At 42.4% G+C, this 23,358-nt stretch overlaps 1 protein-coding gene and 1 long non-coding RNA gene across 9 annotated transcripts in view; one reads left to right on the top strand and one right to left on the bottom strand.

Annotated features, from left to right (window-relative positions):
- Window positions 1-23,358, top strand: part of Ntrk3 (neurotrophic receptor tyrosine kinase 3) — a 375,962-nt gene that overhangs the window by 185,738 nt on the left and 166,866 nt on the right. The gene's annotated exons all lie outside the window — the stretch shown is intronic.
- LOC116102424 lies at window positions 6,622-8,246 on the bottom strand. Its single transcript, XR_004123174.1, has 2 exons — window positions 8,153-8,246; window positions 6,622-6,916 (listed from the first exon to the last, which is right to left on the bottom strand). It is a non-coding gene; the product is annotated as an uncharacterized LOC116102424 (long non-coding RNA).

The raw sequence follows: 23,358 nt of genomic DNA, 5'->3' as shown, positions 1-23,358 counted from the left end.
CTCTGCTGCAGTGATATTCTGGGGTGCCTGCCCAGTCCTGGCTGCCTGGAACACCCTTCTCTATACTCCAGGCATGAGGGAGGGTGGCCCAGCTAACAGGCAGCCCTAAGCCACCATCTGCTTACCAGGCAGAGCCTCAAACCACCTGATTTGGGGACAGAGGCCATATGGGCTTTCTGAGCTTCCACCTTGCTTACTCTAGACTTTAATTTTAAAGTTCCCTGAACTGGAAACAGGACTAAAAAGAAAGTTTTCTGCTAGCGAGCCAGCAGCTATGATTAGTGTGGATTTATTTTTCTCCCCAGTGATAGATGGTCACACTGCTGCACAAGGCACTGATCCACTGGACACTGGATAGCTTCCAAACTGGGACATACTGGCTGCAGGGCAAGGCTGTCTATTTATGAGTAGCAAGAAGCTAGTGCGATTTCTTCCTTTTGCCATCATAGAGAAATATGACTGTGCAGCTTGAGTCAGTGACTGTGAAAGGAACCCTGTTGACCCTTAGCATGGGTGGACATAATCCCTTGGTTTCATAGCTCCCTGATTCATTGAAAAGACCTGATATGAAGCATATATCACATAATTGAGATTGTGTCCAGCTTTGTTGACATGAAGAAAGGCAAGATGAAGTCTCTACATTTAAGGAGCTTTTATACCTACTTAAGAAGAGCAATAAAATGGTCACTGTCATTTATTGTTATTATATCTAAACTTCCTGGAAATGAGGTAGTGACAGTCAGTGTAGCCCATACTTGTCCATACAGTGAAGGGACATCGAGTTCCAACATGAAGCAGAAATACAAAATCAAGCATGAGACATTGGCTTTAACAGCAGAGGTCCACGAACCTGTTTAGAATTGTATTTAGGATCTTCTTTACAGCTCTTGGATTCCGTCATCTCCAGCTTTTGTGGATTAGGACATAGAGCTTTGTTGGGAGGTCTGTGAAAACTAGAAGTTATAGCACAGACATTGTATGGAGATCCAACTATGGATCACAGAGCTAGTTACTCAGCTTCTGTAAGCCTTTGTTACTTCATCCTTGTAAGATGGAGATGAGTCTACATGTGGGACTGCAGGAGTGTCGACCTGGAACAATGAATGTGCTTTTCCTGGCATTTGATAGGAAAAGTACAGAAAAGGATCAAGGGAAGATGATTTAGAGATAAGAGTTGCAAAGCTGAGAGGTAGAGGAAGGGAATGCATGGCCTCAAAGTTCTTGGTCCATTTCAAGCATCTCTGAGTGACTATACTGACTGAGTTGTGTTTCCAGAATAAATCACCACATCTTTGGGTTTTCATAGTGCATCCACCACCTGGGTGGCTCACAACAATGGAAATGTGTCCTTGTGGATATGGGGTCCAGAATTCCAAAGCTACTCTTTCTCCAAACAGCTCCTGCGTAGAGTTTTCCCTGATCTCTTCCAGCTTCCAGCTTTCTGGTACATTCAAGGGCTGTGACTACTGACGTGCAGACCATCTTCATATGACCTTCTTCTCTATGTCTACATTCTTTTATTCTCTTAGAAGGATGCTTCTCATTTGATTTAAATCTCAGCCTAATCCAGTAGGATTATAACTACAAAGATACTATTTCCAATTAAGGCCATATTCTAGAGTTTTGGATGGAGATATTTCTTCTGGAGTGGGGGGCATTATTCCACCAAGACAGAAGCAAGGAGGTTGTTTTTCTTTTTAACAAATTCATTTGTTTCTTCTGGCCTGCAAGTTATTTGAATTTTCATGACAAGAGCAACTCATCCAGCCACCCACCCAGCCAGGGTGAACTTGTTGAACAATGGAACATGTGAGATGAATGTGCTGGGCACTGGCCCATGAGAAAAAATACAAGTACCCTGCTAGAGTTAGGGGATGATACTGGCCATGCTTGCTGGGCTGAGAGGACCCAACTTTCCAGAGGAAGGTTTGGGGGCATGAGTTAAAGATTGCCATAGCTTCCAACCAGGTCTCTAGGGGATTAGTGAAGGGACTGTTGAGTTGGAGTTGTCTGTTAGGCTTTCAGAGACAAGTGGCACCTGGGCTGAGTCTTCAGGGACACAGAGAGCAAATTAATTATGGAAACTATTTCCAGACCTTGGAAAGCTACGAAAGCAGGAAACTTGTGGGAAGACTGCTTAAGAGAGTCAACAGCTCTGTAGGGCCACAGTCTGTGTGTGTGTGTGTGTGTGTGTGTGTGTGTGTGTGAGTGTGTGTGTGTAGGAGGCAGTTGTAGGAGGGTGAAGAAACAGGACTGAGACTGTACAAGCAGGTCTGCCTGTTCTTCATCCTTCTCTCCATTGACATCAATGCCACTGAAGTATAGAACACCTACTAAGCACACTGTTGAGTTCCAGGTACTGTTTTGAAAGTTTACTTCAATTGCTCTTAATGTCAAAGGAAGAGGTGGCTAACTTTCATGTTTGTACAGGAGCCGAGTCTAGTAGTTTTCCTAAGGAGTTGAGTTTAGTGCTGAACCCCAGTCTAGGAACTTTCTTCCCAAACATAGAAACTGTCTTAGAAGAGTTAGAAGGTACCTGGCTTCTTAGATACTTTCCATGGTCAAAACAAAGAATACAAGGACTTCTAAAAATCCAGGATTCTGGACTTGGAGGACAATGGGGCCTTTGCCTTTTGTAACATGGAAAACTGTTATGCCAACATCCAGTAGACCAAGAAAGACCTTACCCCCTGATTAAACAATAATGAGATCAACAATAGTAAAGATTATGAATGCAGAGTTAATTTGGGTGTAAATATCAGGAAATGCTGAAAAAATTGGCTTTAAGATAAACATGTACTTCTCTTTTGAGAAGTGCTTTGAGCAGGGGCAATCTAGGGTTTCCAGTCTGGCTCTGTTATCATCAGAGCCTTTCTGTCTTTAGATTCTACTATCTTTGTTCTTTTTCTTCATGGGCTAAGATGGTAGCTAGAGGTTCAATCATTATGCCAATACTACAGAAGCAGGAGAATGGCAAGGGCTACTCAACCCTCTAAAAAGATACTTTATAGGATCAATAATCCAGCACTTCTCTTGATGTCCAAGTGGCTAAAATGAAGCTCAACCATAGGTAGCTGCAAGACACATGTAGGGAAACCAAATCCTTAGAAGATATGTCCAGAGAAAAATGGGATAAGGATTAATAACAATTAATTTTCTCAGGAACTGCTATTTATACAAATACTTGTCATACAAATTACCTTTATCTTTACAACACAGCTCTGAGAGATGTTACTACTGTCCATCTTTTCTGTCTGTAGACCCAAACCAACCAATCACAAATCAACTTTATTATTAAAAAAGTTACATCTATACGGAACATGTATAGTGTTGCTTATTCTCTAAACAATCTACTATAACATCTTCATATATATATATATATATGTATATATATATATATATATACATATATATATATATATATAAAACATTCACATACACTGCACTAAGAAAGTGTAAAGTCTATAGGAGGATATGCAGTGATTAGAAGGAAATATGATGATATTTTATTTTAGTGACTCCTGCATCTGTAGGTCTTAGTATCTCCAGAGTATCTTCTTGGGCCCAGCCCTTGGCAGACATTGAGAGACGGCAATTATTATCACTCTATTTGACAATGGTGAGGGACCTAGTGTTTAGAAAAGATGTAAAACTCTTAACAGTAAGAGAGGTAGCACCAAGCCTCAAACCCAGCACTGAGTGTCTCCAAAGGCTGTGGAATTCTTTGTTAGTCGCAGGCTTCACAGCCATTCCAAGAGAGGATTCCAGAACTTGGCTTTGAAAGCCTGGATCCAATCCAACCTTTCTGATGTCCATTCTGGCTAGGTTTCATCTTCCTGCCAGGCACCAGATGAAGAAACAGGAAATGTGAAGGACTGGCTTAGTGAGTGCTAACTCTGTGGGAGAGCAAGAGAAGTTCATGGCCTGCCTTCTCTAACCATGCTTTTCTCAAACTGAATTTAGACTTTGGTGGTGCCTCTGGGGCTTCTTTTTATCACCAGATGGTGGCGCTATTTTGGGCAACTCTATTCCCTGTGCTCTGAGTTGGGAAGACATACCTCTCGATGTCTGGTGGATAAAATAGTGACCTGGAGCTCTTTGCACTTCCAGGGATCAAGTCCTTCAGCAGTAGGAAGGAAACAGGCCTGGCAGGAACTCAATTATATTGTCAAGTGCTCAAACTCAACCATACTTTCTTTATTCCAGGTACAAATCCCACGGTCAAATAAAAGTTAAATTTATTTGTTTAGTTAATGTTTATTAAAAGCATCTCTAATGACTTATTGATTTTTTTTTTTAATTAAACGAGGAAAGAAGAAAAAGTTCACTTTCTTGGCAAGCGAAGGGATTACCTGATGCCAGATTGGAAAGCTGCTCAAGAAGGGGGGTTGTTTTTGAAATAGTAAAATAAATATTTTAATGCAAAAAATAAATAAAGGTACACAAATAATGGAAGTGGATGAACAAATTTAAAATCAAAGTTTTTTATTTAATGACCATTACTTCAAAGTTAAAAATAGTTTCAGAAAGAACATAGAAGAAGAACATTGTGACCCTATATCTAATACCATTATGCAAAAATCACCTACATTGGTTCTTTTTGAATGTGTATAATAATCTTGAAGAAGATACCAATAGATAGAAATAAATATTCTTGAACAAAATAAGTTCTTATTCTTGGGTATGTCTTTGTCCATTCGTGCTTGTTTGAATAGAGTTTCCTGTTTCTGATTCTCCTCAACCTGCTTTCCATTCTGCACACAGAAAAGCATCCCTCCCCAACCCCCAGAACACCACCCAGGGAGGACAGGACTGTTACTGCCTGACCTCTCTCTGGGTCTCCAATCCCCAGAATAATGCCTGCTATTGCATTTTGGTAATCTCATTATTTTGTCTTATTATTGCCATATATATGTATATATACATATATATACACACACATATATATGTCCCAGCATAATGTTGGAAGATGCTGGCCAGGGATGAGGTCCTTGTCCTTATTCTTCTGATGAAGAAACTGATGCAGAGAACACAGGTCTGCGGCTCTCTCTCAGGAAGCTTCTTGTTCTTTACTCCCTGCTTCAAAACTCACCTGAATTCCTGACATGTTTGTAGCAATGGCTAAGGAGAGCTTGGCAAGTGTGTTGGAGGCTTTGCCCTTGACCATGTAGGTACCTTCCAGAAAGGATCCAGTACTTCCCAGCATCTCCTACCATGGTGCATGTAGAAGAAAAAAGATAATGTACAACTGAAAAGAACTTCAGTTGATGTAACGATTATGTCAGGGACTTGTATTCCAGTTGTCAACTGTCCTGACAATGTTCTCATCTGTCTCTGTGCTTCAGTCTCCTGAATTCCAAGGTTAGGATACTAGTTGTAGACAGCATCATATCAACAGGATTCTTGGGAGTGCCAGTGGAGCAATGGACTGGCAGGTCTTAGCAATGGAATGGGACAGTATTCCAGAACAGCTGGTATTTGTGCTGCTGTGATTATGATCACTTGTGTATGAAATTTAGACATCCGGGAAGTACTGGTCTTTGGATGCTTAATTGAACTGTTATACACTGTGGTAGATGCAGAATAAATATAAGAAAGATGCAGAATAAAGATAAGAAAGAAACAGATGATGGAGAATAGCTTCTACCCACCCCCACCCCATTTTGAGATGGGAGGGTATACTCATAGGGTGGATGGGTATGATGTCTGTGTGCAGAAGCTGACCTGTGATGAGCCTCCTTTATGGGGCTATCCAACTCACCATGCAACAACTCCCTCCTGGCTTAGTGTATTCATGTGCTAAGGTCGCCAAGACAGATGCTACAGACTCGACCAAACAATAGAAAGATACTTCCCCACAGTCCTAAAGGCTGAAGCACTGAGGTTAAGATTGGCAAGATTGGTCTCCACTGATGCCTATCTCCTTGACAGAGCTGGCCATCTTTTCTTCTTTATGTGAGTCTGTGTCCTAATAGCGTTCTATCAGGATGCTAGTCACATTGGTTAGGTTCTGCCCAGATGACCTCACTTTAGGTTAATGACTGCTCTAATAGCTGTACCTTGGTGCAGGCTTATCCATAGGTGTTGGAGACACAACTTTGACTATGAGTTTGGACAGACTGAGTTTAGCCCATTAGACTTAGTGTGTCCATTCTGATCCCTTACAGCACAGAGCAGAACACATTTCTTGCAGATATGGTGAGACTTTGGGAAATGGAACAAGTTCCTGCTGGCATACCTTCTGTTGGTGTTGGGTGAAGTGCCTTGGTATACTTGCCAGGAATCAAGTGCACTGTGGAAGCTGTACACAGAATGTGAATGTGTGAGCCATGTGCAGAGTTGAGTGTGCAGGGAGAAAACATGAGTCCCCAGGATAATATGTGTTGATCTAGGTATGTGTTTGTAATTGGATTTGTAGGGGACAGAAAAGAACAACCATGAATGAACATGTAAGATGTATGTGAAGCTTGCTAAGTGACATTCCCAGCTCTGCTCAGGAGATGAAATTATTTCACATGCTGGACTCTTATCTCCCAGTAGAGCTGTCTCTGATCTATCTGGATTACAGAGTAACTAGCACTGAGGGGGTGAAAGAATCTATTTAAATAAATAGCTTTCAAGTGTATCCGAATCCTATTTATTTTGTCATTATCGGGTGTTCATCAAACTCTTGAAGTGGTGTGAGGTCTCTTTCTGTTTTCTGACCCCACTGCTGCTATAATGTGCTCTCTTTTTCAGCATGTTGATTAAAGGCCTGAATCAGAGGGTTTGTGTGTGTGTGAATGTGTGTGTGTGTGTGTTTAATAGAGGCCATACCAATCTGTGAGCTGGTGTGTCAAGTAGCTTAGCAATTAGCGTGTTACTCGTTATTAATGTCTTTATCACTGGAAGGCAGTCAAGAGTCTTCAGTTTCTTTCTGTGGGAGCAGAGGAAAGTTATGGGAATCTGCTCAGACAACTAAACCTCCCCATGCCACCACCCTCGTCATGCCAGGTGCAATGGCCTTGCGATTTCTGGAAGGTGACATAGCTCTTAACTTGCCCTCTCAAACAGGACTCTGCCTTGATCTTTTCAGGCCTTTGACTTTTGGTCATGTTGGGAGGAGGTCAGAGGAGCTGGAGACAGCCATGTCTGCAAGTGCAGGGAAGCTGCTGGGTCAGCTGAGGGCTCTGTTCTCAGCAGGACGCACTGGGGCAGGATGGACAGTTGGGACAAAAGGGCTTCTTTGGGCCAGCGCTTTGGGAAGAGTAGTGAGAGTGGTAGTGGTCTGTTGAGAAAGGAGAGAGGCTCTTTCACCCAAGGCTCTCACTGTCCTTTCGTGTTTGGAGCAAAGCTATCTGTTCCTGTCGATGGTAATAACCCATCAGTGTCACATAACCCAACATGTGTCACATATTAATTCATTTAACCTTCACAGTGACTTTCCAAATTTGGATGCCATATGCTTAGCATTTGATAAGTAAATGAAATGAGAAAGGTTAAGCACCCCCTCCTGCCACCATACACACCAAAGTCTGCTAGGCCAGCAGAGGGAGAAACTGTTAGAACGCAGTAGTCATATATTGTCAGCCCTTGTCTTCCCTAGATTTGCAATGCAGAAAACTCCCTCTCTGGCCTTAGAAACCTCAGTCTCTGAAACTCACTCCAGACCCTAGTCAAAGTTCACAGCCCCAGGGTGTCCATCCTGCCATCTGCTGTCATCTTGCAATTGCCAGGCAGTAGGGTGGGCTTGGAAAGTCTATAAAATTGGATCCAGGAGGAGTGAGCTTTGCCACCCTGGGGCTTCTGGGGGTCTGAGCATTTCATGTCTGCCTGTTCCTGGTCCTTCCTTTCTCTATGCAATGATTGGCTATATCAGCAGCAGGCCAGGCTCCCACATGGGTAGGTATGTCTGATGCACTGTTTCAGAGGCAAAGGAAGAAAGAGACAGAAGAAGTCCACATCTTGATGTGGACACATTCTAAGGTGCCTTGAGAATGTGCTGGAGGCTGCCCAGCAGCTGTTGGGTAAGCAGGCTTGGTATGCCTCAACTACTAGGAGCTGGAAGTTCAGGGAACTACCAAGGGCAGAGTTCAGTGCTGAGAGAGGCAAGCTTGGCACCCAAGATGCTCCTTAAAGCTGAACTAGACAGTGAACCAAAAAATAAGCTCACCTCTCCCTGACTGCCAGCAAGAATTTCTTGTCCTTGCCCTCATCCGAGGTATTGAGAAACCCTTCTCCCCAAAGTTATCCCATTTCATACATGCTTTCTGCCTGTGGAAGTGTGTGACACAAGCCATTGCTTCATTGAGGGTGACATCATAAGGGACTGTTCAGGGAGGAGAGGATTTCTCTACCCTCTGTGGAGTCATCACAATAGGAAAAGAGCAGCTACAGGATGGAAGTTTCCTTCCAGTCTCTATTACTATGGAAATTTTTCAAATAATGCACAGATGGGATGAGGTTTGCTGAAGAAGAGAATGCACAGGTGACCTGTGGCTTTAAAGACCTAGTCTCTGTCCTTTTTAAAATTTGTGGGAGACCATTTGAATCCATGCAATAACTGAGTTCTTCCCAGCTCCAAATTATGATCAGTGTTAAGCTGAAAGGAATGTATTGCTTCTGAAACAGAAGGAAGGCTTCAGGGCAGATAATAGATAAGAATTGCCAACTATAGGTAGAATATTTACTGGATTTAATTTTCTAAATTTGGTCCTTGAGCCAAAAAAAAAAATTTACAGGATTTTTATCATCTCCCTTCATATTCGACCTTATGCCCTCAAATTTTACTTATTATTAATATTTAAAACCCATCACTATATGAATTATTAGCTATAAAAAGACATAAATTTTTGCTCTTTCCATTTCAGGCACCCATTTCTTCAACTCTATATTGTAATATATAAGTATGTATATATATATTTTCATGTCAGAAGTCTATGCTTGCAGCTTCTCCCCACCCTTGTCATAACTAGTTTGTTCTAGTGCCATGCAGCCCAGGGGCTGTCACTCTTGTTTTTGTTGTTGTTGTTTCTCCACTGCCAACCTTTTCTCCAGCCTGACTACAAATTATGTCTTACTTAACCTATATTCAACCATCATTCCGCTGCCAAGGCACATTTGCCAACTGTAGGTTTTCCAGATTTTGATTGGCTCATTTTAGTGGCGATGGGTTAGATAAGATGAGTCCCTTCCCAGCCAATGCTCCTCTCCTTATCAACGCAACCTTGTTCTGCCTGTCAGGAAGGGAAAGTCTCGGCTTTCAATTTAGCAGTCCCCGTGGCTGCCCTGTTTAAATGCCTTCCTCTCCTGACCTGGGATTTTGCAGCACTGGAGAATTAGAATGGAGCATGCTTTAGCACTTAATTTGCTACTCAGAAATACTGAATCTTGGTTGACTGGGTAGTCTTGAGAAATACCACTGGCTCTTGGTTTTACTACTGTGCTGAGGCATTTTAGTGCTTTAACCATATCAGAGGGTAGGTGGGAGAAAGAGAGGAGAACTGGGGAACAAATGTCAACATGCTCAGAATCGCTAAGTGCTGGGCAAACATAAGGAGACCCTGTGATGGTGAAGGTGATAGCCATGTTTCCAAGGTCATTAGATTAATTCTGTTTCCTATTTCCAGGAAGCCTGTTAGTGAGTTTTTCTTACAAATTTGTTACTAGAGTTTGAGCTTAAGTCCAGGTTTTAAAAACTAGGAATATCTTTCCCTTCTAGAATTGCCACTGGTTGGCAGAAGGTCTGGTTGTATGGGGTCACCAAAGCGACACATGTCCCCATTTTGTCTACTCCACCCCCTTTAATTGTTTAAGTGGAACAGATCTCCTCCAATCTCTTTCCTATGGAGAGACAGGGAGGGTTGCAAAGGGATTGTTGGCAAATGGCTCTGAGCGCCTCTATAAAAGGCCAAATCCTGGGTCTCTACTGTGGGGCCTGGGATTCGCACTCATAACCACCCTCTCAGCTCACTGACGTTCCTACTCTTGATCAGAGCACCTCCTTGGGTCTATCTTCCAGTTGAGTGCTTTGCCGAGCACCGGGCTCTGAATTTAGACAGAGAGATTGAAAGCTCAGCTGTGTTAAGTTTTACATTTCTGGGCAAAGTGGTCTAATTTTCCTACCCTCCGTTTTCCTTTCTCTCAAATTGTGAGGTTGAAAGTACACACTTTATAGAATTGTAAAGATCAAGTGAAATGAAATGCATGTAACAAAAACAGTGCCTGAGATGTTGCAGGTACTCTTGAAATGTTTGTTGCTATAATTATTTTCATTCATATAGTCCAAGGGTGAGAGTAGTTCTGTCTATCCGATGGTCTTGGAGAAAATTGGTTCCTAGGAGTATTGTGACTTGTATCCGTGGGTGTGGAGTGGGGTGGGGTAGCGTTTGCTACCAAATACTATGCGGATACTCCAGACCTGGCATGTGAGGAGCTATCTCAGTGTTACCAGTAGTTCTTTTGTTTTGCATGTGCATGACATGCAACTTCTCTCAAGAAGCCTCCAGATTATATGTCTCCCAAGTCCATTACCAGCTGTAAGACATGGTGGTATAGGTACCTGGTACAGTGTGGGTTGTCACCAAGGTAGAGAGGAGTCCCTTCTAATAGGGCCCCAGGTTGAGGGAAAGCAACAATCAGAACAGAATTCATAGAGGAAGTGGCTATGAGCGGGGTCAGTAGATAAGCAGAATGCCACATCTAGCTTATATTAAGTTCTCCATAAATGGTAGCTATTAATGTTATTATTTAATGCTTTGCTCACAACAGGGACTCAATATATTTTTTGGATTGACCGACTGCCTAGCTGGCAGTACAAACAAATGAGGAGTGTTTTATTATTGCCATTTCTTTTTACCCAGTAGGGCCTCAGGCTGATGCTGAACTGGGCTCAGTGCTCCATCTATCATGGAGGCAGGGCAATACCACTACATGTGAATTATCAGCCTAATATTTTCTCCCTGACATGCAGCACAGCACACAAGAGAACAAGCCCTCCCGGAATCAGCTTCCTGAAGGGAAGGGGTTTTTCACAAAGTGTAGTTGCAGAGAAGAGAACTCATGGCCAATTTACAAAGGATATGAAATCAAACTCTTATCAGTTTGAGTAATCACAATATCTCATCTTGATTAACTATCTTTATTCATAATCACACCTAATAATTCTATGAATGGCTGAGTTTATTTGGGCTCTCCTCTGTGCCAGGTTCTGTATTTAGTATTTTGAACCTCACAAAAATCTTAGAATCTCATCACATAGGTTCTTTGATCTCTCCTCCCCTCCATTATTCAGACAGAGGAACAAGATACATAGAGAAATTAGTATGTGAGTATCTGAACTCACAAAGAACTTTGGATTGAACTTGGTCAGTCTATCCCATATTCTTAACTCTGACCAATGCACCTTCTGGTCTTACTGTGAATTATAAGTTATATCCACAGTAGCTTTGGTTGTCAAAGTCAGGGTGAATTTTAGGCATCATAGGTTACAGATGTCAAGGCCTGTTCCTGAAAAGAATTCTTCCTGAGGTCCAGCTATCAGTCTTCAAAACATGATGATCCCGGGCAGCTTCAAGCTTCTCATTAGTAGGTACCAGGGATTCCTTCTGCCTCTTAAATAGGGTACCATATGTGAACTGTGGGCTACACCTTTTGCATATGTTAGTTCCTCTAGTTCTTATGAGCCACCCCAAATGAAATCAGGCCCTACTACTGTCTGTCCCCTTGTTCTACTCTGCCCTCATTTAAGCTATCATTCCCTGACATAGATTTGTCAATTCAGTTATCCATCATCTGTTGCTTCTCCCCACCACAAGACAGGGGCTTTGTTTCTGCAGTATCCCCAGTTCCTCAAGCCATTCCTAATATATAGTGGGCTCTGAATGAATGTTTGCAGACTCGGACAGATGGACGTTCTTAAGATTGCTCTAGATCTACAGATAAGGAAACGACGACTCAGAGAAGTTCAGCAACTTTACTTCAAGTTATACAACTAGCAAAGCTCCTATTCTTATGATAGATACCCTCCTGGGTCCCAGAATTTCTTTATTTTCAGCTTCTTGTTCCCATCCTGGGTCCCAGAATTTCTTTATTTTCAGCTTCTTGTTCCCAAAATACTTGGGACTCTGACAACCAGTTCTGTGGGTGAATGTTTTTCCTTGCTGCAACTCCATGGCCTGTCATATCTTCTGGCAGATCGCTGTACTCAGAGTTTTTCTACCCAAACCTTGGTCTCATTACCCAAAGAATTTTTTTTTAACTTTTTTTGTCTTATTCCTCTTTGATTTATTAGCATAAGCTATTTTTAGCTCACTATTATAATAAATCTATTAATTCTTAGTGATTACAATCAGCATTAATCACATTTAACCTTACAGTATCACACAATGCAAGGCTGTGGCGGAGATTCACTTTGGCTGTGGCAGCCTCCGGCAGCTCTCCCAGCAGAAGTCTGGATGGCTCTTTGAAAGATGCCCTTGGGCTTTCATCTGCTAGGATTCCCACTCTAACATGCTTGGCCAAAGACTGGAAAATGGACTCTTAAAGGTTTCAGTGGCTCTTTCTACTTTACAGCTTTGTATGATCAGACGAGTCGCAGGTTCTCCCCTGAGCCATAATGTCCTATATTCCCTATTCTATTAACAGGCTGGGTGACGGAACTCCAGACAGCATCATCCCCTTGCCTCTCTCCAGCAATCGACAGGACAGGGAGCTAGAAAACACTTCTTTAAATGTTCTATACTTGTTGCATGCTGGGTATTTCCTGATCTACACTATACTTCCTGTACAGCTCTGTACTTTCTGCCCTATTTTTGGAGTTGGAAGTATATCTTTTAACAAATTCTGTAGTTACCCTTTGTACATGGAAATTAGGAAACTGCATCTACCCAGTTGAGTCAGACATTGCCCTTTAAAATACATGGTTAGTTGAGGGACCATGTAGAAGTCTGTGACAGTTAAGAAGACCTGGCCAATGTGTCAGTGAAGCTTCTTGCTTGAGCCTGGAATGGAGCCCATTTCTCATCGGCATCACTGAGCTCTCTGTCTTTGATCAGAGATGGGACACACATTGCCCAGTTCTCATGCCCTAGCATGGGATGGAAGGCTTTAGGACATGCCAGTGCCATCATTAGTGGCTGTTCGTACAGCAAGAAAGAACCTGTCCCTTACACCAGTAATTTGTGTATGGGTTGAAGTGCCAATGGCAAAAGCCTTGAGTTACCCAACTTCCGGTCTTTTTTTATTAGAATTATTATTAGTTCACATTTACTGAGCATTTATTCCATGCCAAGTGCTTTCCATAAATATTTTATTTAACGCCAACTATGGCCTAATGAAGCAGTTACTATTATTCAACCTATTTATAGATGAGGAAAGGAGTACTTAAGGGGGTTAAGTGAGTTGGCTAAGATCATTGTCATTAATAGAATGGTTGAAATATGCTGTGACTTCACTTTCCCCTTGTGGTAAGTACAGCTGGTGTTTCTCAGTTAAGAGGGAGAAAAAGAGCCCAAACAGGCCCTTTCTCTTGAAAAGTCTTATTCTTAACTCACAGAGAATGAGAATCAGTAGAAAGACACAATAGATATGTCAAGAGATGCTTGGTCTTCAAAAGTGACTGGAGACTGTGATTGGGGTTATAGAGAGGAGTGCTGCACTGAGTTGGGAAAATGAATATATTCCCCAAGGAGAGTCTGTTTGAGGGATGAGCTATAGCAACTGGTGTGAGTGCCAGACTGTTGTCCAGCATGTGGACATGAGTCAGACATGTGGACCATGTATTTGGCAAATAACAAACATGCCCTCTCACTCAATCAATATGAGGAGATGTGATTGTTTAGACAGTTTGATGCTGATAGGTTTTTAAATGGCTTGGAGGCAATTTTCAGCCTCCATATGTATTCAACAAATGACCATTGCATATGCCGAGAAAACATAAGAAGGCATACCCAAGTGTCCAGAGCATAGAGGATTTTCCATAAATAAAATCCAGTTTATTTGTGTGCAAATGTGTATTATATCACTGATCATTCAATCTATTTGGGTAAATGTTGAAAAGATGCATGTTTAATATATAATCCAGAAAGCCTTCCATGAGTCTATGAACTCAGAATAGAATGGAAATGGCTTGCCAAAAATCAACCATGTTTAAAAGTATGGCAGTTATTAGCTCAACTCCTACAGTATGATGATTTTCAGAAATGTTATCTTGGTGACCCAGTGGTTCTTCCACTTGTTAAGGTTGGCAGGAATTAGAAGCAGTGAGTCACATAACTTCTACAGTAAGGTGGTGGTGGGGGGCTATGAATTATTGCATTCCAGTGCTCAGATAACCCTCTCTTCTTTTAAAAGTCAGAATCCCCATCATAGCTCATGGTACAAACCACAGTGGGCAGGGCTTTCCACCTCAATTATCACAAGATAACTTCAACATGGATGCTCACAGGCTCACCTAATCGTTACAATTCCTCCTTGAGACTACCTTTTCAGGTGATTCGAGATTATGTACATGTCCACTAAACTTTGTTTACTGTCTAATGCATTCTGTGGCTTTCTCCAGGAGTTCTAGACTTGCTTACTCCTTGATTTTAGTCCTTTTGTGATTAGTGCAGACGTTCAGTGCTTCTAGTTTCTTTGCCCCTAACCACTCTTTCAAATGGTTAATGACCTTAGCACACTCTGTGCTGTGCTATAGTGCCTTTAAAGGGCTGCTATTTAAAGGCATCTTGGGAGGAATTCCCTGACTCACACATTTGCATATTAGGCCACTGTGTTTGGGAAGTCAGCAGTTCCAGATAATACTGACAACAGCCTCTTTACTACAATTGACATTATCCAACTAAGGCTGGCTATACTTTTTTTTTTTCTTTACATATATCATTTTTTGCTTAGCTTAACAGTTTAGGTCAAAGTCAAGATCAGCCAGTTAATAATGGAATTATCTAACCCCATAAATGCACTCATGTATTCTGAAGCAGACACTTTAAAATGGCAGGAATTTTAAACTCCATTATGAAACATAGTGGGGGTTTGAAATAGAACACCAACAGACAATATTGTTAAGCAATTAAAATATAATAAAGCAAACCTGCTTAAATGGCTATCACCGTGCAGGCTCCAAATGGTGTCTGCTGCCCTGGGAAGATAAGCATGAAAAGTAGGGGGCTTTAAACACACTGGGTGGGCAACAGAAGTAGCTTAAGCATAGCTAACATGCCCTTTGCATGTAGTTCTTGGGAGTGGGAAGTGGGGCTTGCTGCTCTCTCTCTCACATCCTGCATTATATTCTGCATCGCCAGCTCTAAAGCTGTTTGTGGGCTTCTTCCAAGCAGAGAAATAAAAGCAATTTCTACCTTTCTGGGTCTCATAAAACATGCTCTGCCAATCCCTCTGTTGCTCTTGACACCAATGACATTTCATTTCCTCCCTGTTGTAGGTTAGTGCGAGGTTATGGTTGACCTTATAGGAGGCATTTGAAGCTCCAGGGAGATAAAAGAGACTGGTTCCTGGTTGCATGTTGTTGTATTTAGAGTAGTGCTAGCGTAAGGACCTGGATTAGAACTCTGGACCCTTGTGGCATCCATCTGTTGCTTTTGCTTTCCATAATAAATCTCTGTTCCTGCTAGGATGGTTTGACTTTTACAAGATCTTGATTTCCATTTTAATAATCTCAAGCCTTCCCTTGACTCTGCAAAAGAATTAAGTTTAAATACGTAGTCTACATTTTATCTTGACATTTTCTTTCGAAGGCAAGAACAAGAAGGAAAAAAGGGAGGGGTTAGGTATTCAGTCTTTTCATCATGAGGGCAAACTCCCATTCTGTGAAAGTATTCACTCAGATCCTCTTGGGATAGGTGCAAGACCAAGGACAGCTTTCATGAGCTCCCAGGCTCTCTAGTTACCCCTAGAGACACAAGACAAACCTGCATCCCATATCCCAAATCTCTGTGGAGATCATACCAGTGTCAGCAGTAAGCGATGTGGCTTAGAGATGGTCTTGTCAGTCTAATTGATCTTGAGTCATTGCCTCTGCTGTCAGAGCTGTCTGTCTCCTTACCCATAATCCTCATCACTTTGATAGCCTGTTAGGAATATGGGCTTTGGCCCAGCCTTGCCTTCATCCAATAACATTATGAAATTGATACTGACACTTCTATTGGCACTAATTTCTCTAAGAGATTGGAGCCAGAGGACAAGTGGTTTAGCTTCATGGCAGTTAAGCTTTCCAAGTAGATCAAGATGGCCTAAGATTGATTGACCTGTACCCTGAGAAAGGAGGGAGGGAGAAGAGAACATAGAAAGAAGAGGGAATGGAAAATCAATGCCTTATTTGTTATCTATCATCAAGTGATACTTATTGACTACCTGAGAAGGACAATGTTCTTTATGGATATTCTGAAGATACACACTTAGCTTCCCCATAGTCAGCTTCCAAAGACTATTAGAAGATTACACTAGAAGCCTATTGCCTAGAGAGACCCATTGGCTTACTTCTGATACTGCCCCCTTGTGTCTGGAGTCTAAAATGACTATTGAGTTAATCTGTGACTATCTTCTCTCACATGTTGCTTTCACATACAGGTTACCTAAGTTATTAGATTGACCATGTTATCAAGTCAAAAGGAGCTCTATAAACAGACTGAAATAATAAGTACTGAGCAATTCAGGATGCAGAGCCACCCTCTTCAGAGTAGAATGAGGCCCATCTGGCCTGGACGAACAGTCCTTCCTTGGCAGGGTTACTTTCTCACTGGAATGCCCTTTAGCTTAGTGGATGTGTGAGGAAACAGGTTTTTGATGAGAAGATACTATCAGGGTGAGAGGTTTTTATGGATTGGCTGATTTAATACTATTACCTGATCTGGAAATCAGTGCAAGAGTAACACTATAAAAATGATTGCAGGAAGCCAGAAAATTGAAGAATATGAGTTTTGCTATTAGATGGTTATATCTTTGAAGTTTTTCCTGACTATTATAGAATCTCCTTCAGATACCTCAACTCTCCCCTCCCCAAGGTTGAATCATTCACTCATATACTCATATCTATAACTTTACTTTTTTTGTGGTTTCAAGTTTCAGTTGGAGACTTCTACGTGGAAATTCTAGAAATAGGCAGTTTGAGGATTTTATTTGTTTAGTTTTTATTTTTTTAGACAGAGCTTAAATATGTAGCCTACACTGCGTTTCAACCCCAAACTACTGTATGCTGGGGTTGTAGATGTGTACCACCATTCCAGGATAGTCATATTTAAACTGCATTTGTTCTTAGAGCTATGATGAAATCTCACCCCCACCCCCGTTATCTCTTGCCTAGGACATGGATCATTTCTCTGCTCAGTGTATCTGTGCTTTATATATTTACCCACACATTAGTTACTAATGAGCATCTCTGTGACCAGACTGACTATCACGGCACTATCTGGTACTGTTTGCTGTGTCAGCTGCCCACTGAGGTCTTGCAATGTATTTCCCAAGGATAAGGAGGGCCAGCTGTACTCAGTCAAGTTTCCAATATTCTTGAAAATACCACGCTAAAGAAATACACAGTCCCTATAGAAGGTTTTTGGGTTTTGTTTTGTTTTGTGGAATGGAAGAAATGACTAAACTATAAAGAAACACAAGCCATATGTATACACCTGATTAAGGAGCTGGTGTTTGCTCCTGTATAAATTTGTAAACTCTGTTGTTCAAACATGTGTATGTGTGAGCATGAGCTCATGGGTTTTTAGCTTGGCTATGAGGGTTTGAAGGTGGACATGATGTGGCTTCAGTGCCTTGCCCCATGTTATTAAGAGGCTTCTTGGGGCTCACAGCAGAGGCTGTTTTGGGTTGGCGGTGGAGCCCCTGGAGAAGAGCCGGGGCACCTGTGTAAGCAGGAGGAGACACTTCAGTATATAAAGTGTGCCTTATGAGGGAGGAGATTGGAGAGCTGATATGATGCTATTTCGATTGATTTTCAGTGTTGTATTTATACCTTCACACACTGGCAATCAATTGACCCTCTGTACCTCCACTCCTGCTGCAGTGCTGTTTGAATGAAATGCTTCTATCACTTTTATGGCATCTCTATGAAAGGGATGAGCAAGCCAAGGGATTAATAAAGGCTGCTGAGGCCCTTACCTGAGTGCTGTCCAGATGGGTGGGAAAGGAGACAGCCACCAAGGTTCAAGGCTCCTTGAAAGTGATGGCCACTGAAGAAGGAGAGGTATGATCTGAGTGTAAAGGCAGGGAAGATAACTGGAATGGGGCATGTGCTTTGTTGGAGGAGGAAAGTGTGGACAGATGGGCCTTAAGGCTAGAGTGCAGCTGGGCTTGGGATCAGTCTTCTGCCGTCCTGTGTTTCCTTTCCTTTCTATATCCCTAGTTGCACCTGGATCACCTGGAATGTGAACACTGTCACAGTGCTTTACCTTGTCCCTTATGCAGGGCCTGCATATAGACCTCATCTTTTTCAGAGCTAGGTACTCTCCTTCTTGTTCTATCCCTGTAGTCTCTACTTCGGGGTCTAGTGATGTAGCAATCATTGAACATAAGAACAGGAAACACCAATATAGTAAGTTAGTGTGTATTTTGGACCATAGTGATGGGGGTCACTTTCTCGCATATGATGTGGGCATATTGCTGTAATTGCTGGAAAGTTGTCACTAGGGACTGAATGCCCATAGACTGAATTCCCATTTTCCCCCAAAGCCTGAGACTCCTCCCACCTTTGTAACCTTTCATGTAATGTTTATTACACCTCTGTCTGTCATGGCTAGTCAGGGCCAGGTGCTTTGAGAAAGGCAGATGGGACACATGGTTGAACTATGTCCTGTAAAAAGATAAGTTGAGGGCTTAACCTCTGGTTTCTTATTTGGAAATAATCTCTGCAGATGGAATTAAGATGTAAATGTAGAGTGATATTGGAGACGACTGCGTTTCAACCCCAAACTACTGTATGCTGCTCTCTTTCTAAGACTGCTGGTCTTAGAAAGAGAGCAGATGGAGACTGACACACTGGAAAGTTCCATGTGTGATGAGGCTAAATAAAAAGCCATTCGATCCCTGAGATTGGAGTGAGGCACCTTCAAGGTATATGTGTATCAAGGATTGCTAGCCAGCTAGAAAGAGGAAAATGAAGATTCTAACCTGTGTCCCAGGGAGTGTGGATCTGTCAACACCTCTATCTCGGTTGCCCATCCTCCAAAGATGTGAGAAAACACACTTGTGTTGTTTGGAAGCCACCTATTTTGTGGTATTTGCTAACAGCAGCCCTTGGGAAAGAACACATTTACAGAGGCAATGCTTACATCCATCAGGCATAGGGCTTGGATAAGGCATATTTTCAAATTTCTTACTCTGTTAAAAAGGTCTGGCTAGGAACTTTAAGAACAGTCCAAGGATATATAGGATAGAGCCCTTGCCTGTATGGAATTTGTGGTCTAGAGATTTCCAAGACTCAGTTTGGGGATGGGCAAAGAGAAAGGACACTCCTGACCCCAAGGCCATCTCATCACAAGATGAGTTCAAATACAGATTTTCCTATAAGGGGAATCCTACAACCACTTCAAGTGAAATGTCGTGGAATTATTCTGAGATGAGTCCATAGGGATACCCTAGCCATGGTTACAGAGGGGAGAATTGTATCCCAAACCTTGAGACTTGCATGTATATGGTGTTTGGAGGTAACACTGCGCCTTGGTAGCTAGCTGGGCCTGGGAGATATGCTGATTGACATGGACAGATTCCAGAGCCTACTCCAGGATACAGAACAACCAGGGCCTTTTGCTAGGGCAGGGCTGGGCTGTGCAGCAAGAGAGTGTGGAATTCAGGGTACCTATAGCCTCAGCAGTATTGCTGTGGGAGTCTTGACCTCTGTAGGAATCAGCCAGTGAACTTGTTTGTCCAAGCCCAGGGATTGCTGAGAAAGGCAAGCCCGGGAGTCCAGGCACTGTGTTATGGTTTTATTGGAAATACATTAGGTTGACTTTGGCTTTGCATGGCTTGTATGGGGCACAGTTTCCCTATGTCTATATCTGTGTTACTTTTCTTGTTATGTATGTGTGTACCCTGTTGTTTATAAATCATCTCTAAGGCTCTAAACCTAGGATGGAGATTCAAAAGGTTATAATACACCCTCCACCAACAACTTTTTATTAATTAATTAATTAGCACCCCAAGTGCTAACCCCTCCAGGGACCTGCCTCAATGAGACCCTCCCCCACCCTCCATCACTTTCTCTGAGAGGGTGGAGCTCCCTTGGGTATCCCTCACTGTGTCACATCAGGTCTCCGACAGATTAGGTGCATCCTCTCCCACGGAGGCCAGACAGGTAGTCCTGTTGGGAAACAGTCAGCCTACAGCTTTAGAGTGAGCCTCTGATCCAGTTGTCGGGGGGTGGGGGTGGGGGGGAGGAGCTCACATGGAGATTGGGCTGCACATCTGCTGCATATGTGCTAAGGACCTCATTCCAGACCATGTGTGTTCTTTGGTTTCACCAACAACTTCTATGACCTCCTTAGTGGGGAGTCTCTTGAACCCCCAACAATGCTACTTTTGTGCATTGAGATGCACGGCCACCTTTTTATTTGTTTCTAGAGGGAACTTGATGTGACCTCTGAGCAATAGGCAGAGAGCCAGAAGATTGATTTTTGCCTTGACTGTATGATGGCTTACCTTGACAGTTAGCTCTCAGTTTCATCACCTGGGAAATGGGAATGTCATCCTTATCTTGAGTGTGTCTTAGGGATGTGGTAGTGATGAAGCCCATAGGTAGGGATGAGGCTTATAAGCAAACAGTGTTTCTAGAGTTCTGAATGTTTCCCTTGATAGAGATCATGTGGTTGTTATTGGTGGGAAGAGTCTATGCTGGATGTTTCCAGGTTCTTTGCATCTTATCCAAGGCATTGAAGTAAGGATACACAGATTGCAAAGTAGCAGGAAAACTTTTCAAAAGCAAAGTGAGATTATGGATCAGAAATGGTGTTGTCAAGACTGATAGTGGGCCACTGACTGAAAAAACTCTCAAGGACATTGATTCTTATTTGGGACTTCTTCTTGGAGTGTTCAATAGAATAGGGGTTTGTTGTTAAGGGTGGAGCAGGTAGATTTGTTTGAATTGACAAGCTTGGGCTATGGAAGGATTTGCGTACTGTGCACGTCTCTTCCCATGATGCTTCTCATTTTAATCGTATGCACTCAAATATGCATTGGTAAATAGTGGATTCTTCTTAAAGTTCACTTAGAGAATATAGTTTCCCTTTTGCATATATACCCCCACACACACCAATTCAAGCCAGATCAGCATATCCCCCTCTGCTTTTTATGTTTTGCTTGCATATTTATCTGTGTGAGGGTGTTGGATCCCCAGGAACTAGAGTTAGAGTCAGTTGTCAGCTGCCATGTGGGTCCTGGGAATTGAACCCAGGCCCTCTGGAAGAGCAGACAGTGATTGCTCTTAACAGCTGAGCCATCCCTCTAGCTCCTTGGTTTTAAGGTATGCTCTGGGACATGTTTAGACAGGAATGGGATGATAACAAGGGATTTCTAAAGGGAGTAACTTATTTCTATTATTTAAAATTGAGTGTATATGTAGCCAGATGCATATGGGAGCTCCAGGTTGTCAATAAATTCTATATATACTGTTAATATGTGTGCACAGTACATACAGGTAAGGGTTCTAGGTTGCCAAAATGCATTGTTAGAACAGATGTGTGCATAGCCTAAACCAAGGGGAGTCATAAGTTGCTAAGCTATTCTCTATGCTTCCCTACCTCAGATTTAAATGAACCAAATCAAAAGATCCTCCATTCTAAATGGCCTGTGGTTTTGAAGTTTTACTGCCCAAGCCCCACTTGAAGTTCCTAAGGACTCTCATATATGTCCTTTAGAAATGTCCTTTGGTCTGATATGAAGTGATATGATTTGTGAACTGGACAAGCTGAGTGGGAATGCTTTGCACTTAGAAGTGAGTTTAGCATCTCTGAATAGACTGAAAAAAGCAACTGGGTGTTCACGATCTCCCTCCACCAACAAATCCAGGCTTGTTTTTAGCATCTTCAATTTAGAGACCATGTTGGTTGGGAATGCTTCCATTCTGGACCTCACACTGAGGATGTATGCAAGTGTACCTTGAGGCTGGTAGAGGAGAGATGAAACCCATAGACCACAAAGTCTTAAAATTTTGATCGGCAGCATGAAACTACCACTTACTAGCTGTGTGGCCTTAGGCAGTTTACTTAATTTCTCTGATTCTATTTGTAGGACCTACATTAGGGAACACCACATGAGATCATATATACAGAAAGTCCAGTGTATCATCTATAGTCACTGAATGTTCAGCAAGCACTTACTATTGTTACTCTAATTTATCACAGAGCTTTGAAGGCTATCACTCTGGGGAAAGAACTAGATTTTCTACAGGTGATTGTATGTCAGGGCATCCCTCCACATGTGTTCAAGAATACTTCGAGAGAGCAGCCTGGGCATGTTTTTACTATGTGTGATGACCTTCACATTGGGAAACCCCACACAGCAACAATGCCCATGAGGCTCCAGGTCTCTCCCGAAAAGGATTCTTCTTCTCTCCAGCCTCCATTGTCTGTCTCTTCTTTCTAACTCATCAGACCTCACTGTCAGTTAAAAGAAGTTCCAGCTGAAACCATCTGGGGTCGACCAGTGGGCTTTTGAAATATTGGCACTTCCACTTGCGAATGAGGAAAGTTAGATACATCTGGGCTCAGCTTGCGGGAACTGAAGCTCTTTGATAATGGCATACAGTTTAGTTAGTGCAAAAAAAGGAGGGGAGAGAGAGAGAGAGAGAGAGAGAGAGAGAGAGAGAGAGAGAGAGAGAGAGAGAGAGAGAGAGAGAAGATGAGAGGTGCAGAGATGACAGTGATTTGCCAACCTGGCTGTGCCACCACGCTGTAAACTCAGGTTTCCTTCAGCTCCCAAAAGTCCCCAATCTGAAGGGGATGGGGGAGATATAGATTCATCTTTATGGGAAATAAAAACTCCATTTTGGTGTAATGTTGGCTGGCTGAACTCTCTTTTTGCATGTATCTGTGTGTGTGGTGTGCATGTTGTTTGCATATATATTAGAGTGCACATGAAAGCCCAAAGCTGATGTTGAGAGCCTTCCTTGATTGCTTTATACTTAATTACAGGGTCTCCCAATTGTATCCAGAGCTTGCCTATATAGCTAGTCCAGCTAATCAACTTGTCCTGAGACTCCTTGTCTCCACCTCTGAGTGCTGGAATTAAAAGCTGGCTGCCATACCTATCCAGCATTTATGAGGGTCACAGGGATTCAAAGTGTATTCCTTGTAGAACAAGAGCCATTTCCCCAGCCTTCTTGTTGAACTTTGTGTAGTGATGATACAAAAGTGGGTGGAGCTAAAT

Source organism: Mastomys coucha, unplaced genomic scaffold (assembly GCF_008632895.1).
Source record: "Mastomys coucha isolate ucsf_1 unplaced genomic scaffold, UCSF_Mcou_1 pScaffold21, whole genome shotgun sequence".
Taxonomy (NCBI): Eukaryota; Metazoa; Chordata; class Mammalia; order Rodentia; family Muridae; genus Mastomys; species Mastomys coucha.
This window is presented reverse-complemented; position numbering and strand designations above follow the sequence as displayed.